Genomic DNA, 6,089 nt, shown 5'->3' with positions numbered 1-6,089 from the left:
GGGATAGATCTTGAAACATGCTTTTTGACCATGAGTGCAATGCCATTTGTTTTCAGTTTATCATTCCTGGCATAGTAGATTGTATGATTGTCAGATTCAAAATGGTCAATACCAGTACACTTCAGCTCACTCATGTCTAGGATATTGATTTTTATGTGTTCTATTTCATTTATGTCAACTTCTCATTTTCTTAGATTTGTACTTTGTACATTCCATGTTCCAATCATTAATGGATGTTTGCAGCTGTTCTTCTCATTTTGTGTTGTGTCACATGAGCAAATGGAAGGCCCAAAAGCTTTATTTTATCCATGTCATTAAGGTCAAATCTACATTGAGGAGGTAGCTTTTCCCAACTTTTATTTTGAGTGTCTTTCAAGCTAAGGGGCTCACCTTCCAGCACTATATCAGACAATTTTCAGGGCTCCTTACAATGATTTCCAGTAATATAGCAGACAGTGTTTCACTACTTTCATAAATTTTTCATGTGCCAATAAAAATGGATTGTGATAGTTGGAACTATGTGTCAACTTGGCTGGACCACAACTCTGTGTGGGTTAAGCTGTTGTGATGTGGTTATTCCCATGATGGGATAAGATGATTATGTTTTGAGCAGCTAATCTGTTTAAAGGGAGTTTCCCTAGGGGTGTGGACTGCTTCCGGTATATCTATGGACATCCTGGGAAAAGAGACATTCTTCTGTGGATTGGGATTCTGTTGTGCTGCCTACAATTGTCCATGAGTGAACAATCCACCATTTGGCCTGGAGATCTTAGATTCATCATTCATTGGAGTCAACAGCCAGTGTACTGCCTGCCAGCCTTGAGCTCTTCAGCCCCTGCAACTGCAAGAGTTGGGAAAAGCCTCCAGCTTGACATTTGATCCAGGAACTTTGGACTTGTCAGCTTCTATAAGTGTGTGAGCTGTTTTTCTAAGATAAATTTCTCTATATATACATTTATACAAACTTTACTGGTTTTGTTTCTCTAGAGAACCCAGGCTAACACATGGATAGAGAACATAAACCTAAGCAAAAGAGCACACTCATGTGGTCAACAAATATATGAAGAAAGCCTTGAGATAATTAGCCATTAGATAGATATAAATCAAACTAACAATTAGGTATCATCTCACTCCAGCTTTAAAGCAACATTCAACAAAATAGAAATCTGGTGGTAGTATTCTAAAATGGAGCAACCACTTTGGAAAATCATATGGTGCTTCCTTACAAAGCTGGAAATAGATATACCATGTGATCCAACAATCCCATTACTAAGTATATATCCTAGAGAAAAGAGCATTGACAGGAACTGATACATGCACACTTTTGTTCATAGCACTATTATTCTCAAAAAAAAAAAAAAAAAAGAGAGAGAAAAGATGGAAACAACCTAAGTGCCCCAAAACAGATGAATGGATAAACTCTGGTATCTACACAAAATGGAATACTATGCAACATTAAACAATAATCATAAAACTGTGAAACATTCCATAATGTTCATCCCATGGATGAACATGGAGGACATTACATTGAATGAAATTAGTCAATCAGAAAAGGACAAATATTGTATGAGACCACTGCTCTAAAAAGTCAAGATAAGACTTACACACAGAAAATAAACATTCTTTGAAGATTACAACTGGTGGGAGAAGTTAAGATAAATAACTAACTGTTTTTGTTGTTGTTGTTATGTGCCGTCGAGTCGGCCCCGACTCATAGCGACCCCTCCTTAGGTTTCCGAGGCAGTATCACTACGGAAGTAGGATTGCCCAACCTTCCTTCCGGGGAGTGGCTGGTGGGTTTGAACCGCCAGCCGTCTGGTTAGCAGGCAAGTGTCTTAGCCACTATGCTACCAGAGCTCCCAATAACTAACTAGAGGGCAGTTATGTATTAATTTGTGTGAAGGGAAAGGCAATACATAATAAGGAGGAGATCAACACAAAATGATCAAAGCAAAAGATTTGGGGATGAATAAAAGAACTAAAACCAAAAAGTAAATACTATTACATACACAATCCCCCAATAACAGTAATAATAATAATAATCATAAAATGGATACATGGATAGACATGCAAACTGAACCTGTGTGGGAAGGCAAATGAGACCAATAGGCTTCCATTCACCGATAGGTTTGACAGAGAATATTTTTACTTATGTATTTGTATGTGCTGCAAATATACCCATGAATATGTAGAGCATGCAGGGGGTAAATTTATGAAAACTTCTCTAGCCATAACTAAACAACTTCAAGGAATTAGTCACTGGGCCTGGGAGCTCAGGACCATAGTCTTAGGGGACATTAAGGTCAATTGGCATAACAGTTGATACAGTCAATGTTTTACATTCTACTTAGGTGAATAGTGATTACGATCTTAAAATCGTATGAGTGGCCATCTGAGGTGCAACTATTGGTCTCTCCCTGTCCAGAGAAAAGAAGAAAAAAGAAAAGCAAGGGCATAAGGAAACAATTTGTCCAAAGTACTTATAAACCACACAAACTCCAGCCTTCGTGACCCAGAAATCAGAAGAACTGGATGGTGCCCAGCTACCATTGCTGATAGCTCTGAAAGGGATCACAAGAGTTGGTCCTGGATAGAGCAGGAGAAAAATGCAGAACAAAACTCATAATAATAATAATAATAATAATAATAAAAACAGAAGATATATTGACCTTATGTAGACTGATGGAACCCTCAAGCCTATGGTCCTTTGACATCCTACGAGTCAGAAACTGAACTCACTCCCTTAGCTCAACTTTCAGTCAAATAATAAGTTTATAGAGTGAAAATAGCACCAGGGAGTTAGGCATTCCATAGAATACACAACCAAACAAAATCAAAAGATCAACATTTGTCTAGAGATAAAGCTCAGGATGCAGGAATGGATAGGAAAGAAGGATAAATGGAAATGGTAAACAGTGAGAGGCAGTGGATTATATTGCAAGTATTGCAATTAGTGTCACAAATCAAAATGTGCATGAATTGCTGAATGGAAAACAATTTTCTCTGTTAACTTTTATCCAAATGACAATAATTAAAAAAAAAAAAAAAAATCATCAGTTGCCCACTGATGTGCAACTAATCTAGGCTTGTGCCCACTGCCTGAGACTAAGGTCCTGACCATTTCCCTCTAATGCTGAAGTTACTGAATATTCTGGATGGAATTGTGTCTATTCAAAAATGTACCATAATCCTAACCATTGTATCCACAAATACTATGCTATTTGTAAATATGTGTTTCTCTTTCATTATGTTAATGAGGTCATACCAGAGTACAATGGATCATCAACCTAAGCACTTCTGAGTTATAAAAAGAGCAGAATAGACTCCGAGACATGCATAGGGAAGACAATACATGAAGAGAGACATTCATGGTGGAGAAAGGCATTTATAAACCCAGGAACCCAAAGGATTGCTGGTAGTTACATGAAGCTAAAACAGACAAGGAAGAACCTCCCTCTAGAGTCAAGACATAAATATGAATGGACATCTAGCCTCCAGAATTGTGGGGAAAAAAATCTCTGTTCTTTAAAGTCACCCACTTTTGTTTACTTTCATTACAGCAGAACTAAGTAAATAAGATACTGAATAAAGAAAGGTCACTTCAGTTTATTCTGTCATTACAGCACATCACTATAAATTTAAGTTTTTGAATGTTTATTTTTATTTATTTATTTTTAATATCAGGATGTAATGATTGAAATAAAACTCAAGTATTATAGAAATACTAGGAAAATATACTCTTCATAATTCAGCAAAGATTTAATTTGAAAAACAGTCTACAATGATTAGCAGCTAGTTCACAGAAATATATTTGTTTATACTGTTGTGATGAATTATGTACAATTTCTCTTTCAGTTACTTTTCTCAAAAGAGCTCAATGATATACACACAAAAAAAATGGCATTGCTAATTTTAAAGTAACATAAGGCATTTATAACCATCCAACCCATGAACTGTGGTTGTTTTTGTTGTTGTTAGGTGGTCTTGGGTAGGCTTTGACACATAGAGACTATATGTACAACAAAAGGAAACACTGCCTGGTCTTGCTCCTACCTCACAATCTTTGCTATATTTGATGTAATTGTTACAGGCACTGTGTCAAGCCATCTTGTTGAGGGCCTTTCCTTTTTCGCTGACTCTTCACTTTATCAAGCATGATGACCTTCTCCAGGGAATAGTCCCTTCTGACAACATGAACAAAGAAGATGAGACAAAGTCTGGCCATTCTCGCTTCCAAGGAGCATTTCTGCTGCACTTCTTCCAGGACAGATTTGTTACTTTGTCTGGCAGTCCATGGTACTCTCAATAATCTTTGTCATCACCACAACTCAAAAGCATCAACTCTTCTTTGGTCTTCCTTATTCATTGTTCAGCATTCACGTGCATGTGAGGTGATTGAAAACACCATGGCTTGGGTTAGGTGCACCTTAGTCTTCAAAGAGACATCTTTGCTCTTCAGCACTTTAAATAGGTCTTTTGTAGCAGATATGTCCCATGCAATATGTCATCTGATTTCTTGACTGCTGCTTCCATTGGTGTTGATTGTGGAACTACATAATATGAAATCTTTGACAATGTTAATCTTTTCTCCATTTATCATGAAAACTTCTTATGGGTCCAGTTGTGAGGATTTTTGTTTTCTTTATGTTCAGGTGTAATCAATATTGCAAACTGTTATCTTTAATCTTCACTGGTAAGTGCTTCAAGTCATCTTCACTTTTAGCAAACAAGGTAGCGTTGTCTGCATCACACATATTAATGAGTCTTCTCCCAATCTTGATGCCGTATTCTTCTTCATAGTGTCCTGTATCTAGGATTAATTGCTCTAAATAAGTGTGGTGAACATATAAAACCCTGACAGAGTCCTTTCCTGATTTTAAAGCATGCAGTATCCTATTGTTCTGTTCGAATGACAGCCTCCTGTTCTATGTATAGGTTCTACGTGAACACAATTAAGTGTCCTGGAATTCCCATTCTTCTCAATGTTATCCATAATTTGTTATAATCCCACAGTTGAATGCTTTTGCATAGTCAATAAAACACAAGTAAATATTTTTCTGGTATTCTTTGCTTTCTGCCAAGATCCGTCTGACATCAGCAACGATATTCCCTGTTCCATATCCTCTTCTCAATCCAGCTTGCATTTCTGGAAGTTCTCTGTCAATATACTGCTGCAACCATTTTACCTTCAGTGAGAAATTACTTCTCTGTGATATTAATGATATTGTTTGATAATTTCCACATTCTATTGGATTATCTTTATTTGGAATCGTTACAAATATGGATCTCTTCCAGTCAGTTGGCATGGTAACTCTCTTCTGAATTTCTTGACATAGATGCATGAGTGCCTCCAGTGCAGTATCCATTTGTTTAAAAATCTCAATTGATATTCCATCAATTCCTTGAGCCATGTTTTTTTGCCAGTTTCTTTGAAGCTTCAAATTGTTCCTTCACCACCATCAGTTCTTGATCATATGCCACCTGCTGAAATAGATGAACACTGGCCATTTTTTTTTGGGGGGGGGAGTACAATGACTGTGTATGCCATCTATCTTCTTTTGATATATCCTGCATCATTCAGTACATTTCCTATAGAATTTTTTCAATATTGCAACTCAAGACTAGAATTTTTTCTTCAATTCTTTCAGCCTGAGAAATGCTGAACATGTTCTTCCGTTTTGCTTTTTAACTCCAGGTCTTTGCACATTTCTTTATAATAACTGACTGTCTTTTTGAGCTGCTCTTTGAAATCTTCTCTTAAGCTATTTTATCTTGTCATTTCTTCCATTTGCTTTAGCTACTCTCCATTCAAAGGCAAGTTTCAGAGGCTCTTCTGACATCCATTTTGGTGTTTTATTACTTTCCTGTCTTTTTGATGACCTTTTGTTTCCTCATGGATGATGTTCTTGATGTCATTCCACAATTCACCTGGTTTTCGGTCACTGGTGTTCAATGTGGCTAATCTTTTATTTAGATGGTCTCTAAACTTAGGTGGGATATAATAAAGCTCATATTTTGGCTCCCATGGACTTGTTTTTGTCTTCTTCAGCTTCAACTTCAACTTGCATATAAGCAGTTCACGGTCTGTT

The sequence above is a fragment of the Orycteropus afer genome, unplaced genomic scaffold (genome assembly GCF_000298275.1).
Source record: "Orycteropus afer afer isolate SDZICR_OR568_19922 unplaced genomic scaffold, OryAfe1.0 scaffold00331, whole genome shotgun sequence".
Taxonomy (NCBI): Eukaryota; Metazoa; Chordata; class Mammalia; order Tubulidentata; family Orycteropodidae; genus Orycteropus; species Orycteropus afer.
The sequence above is the reverse complement of the archived record's forward strand: the minus strand, read 5'-3'. Positions refer to the sequence as shown.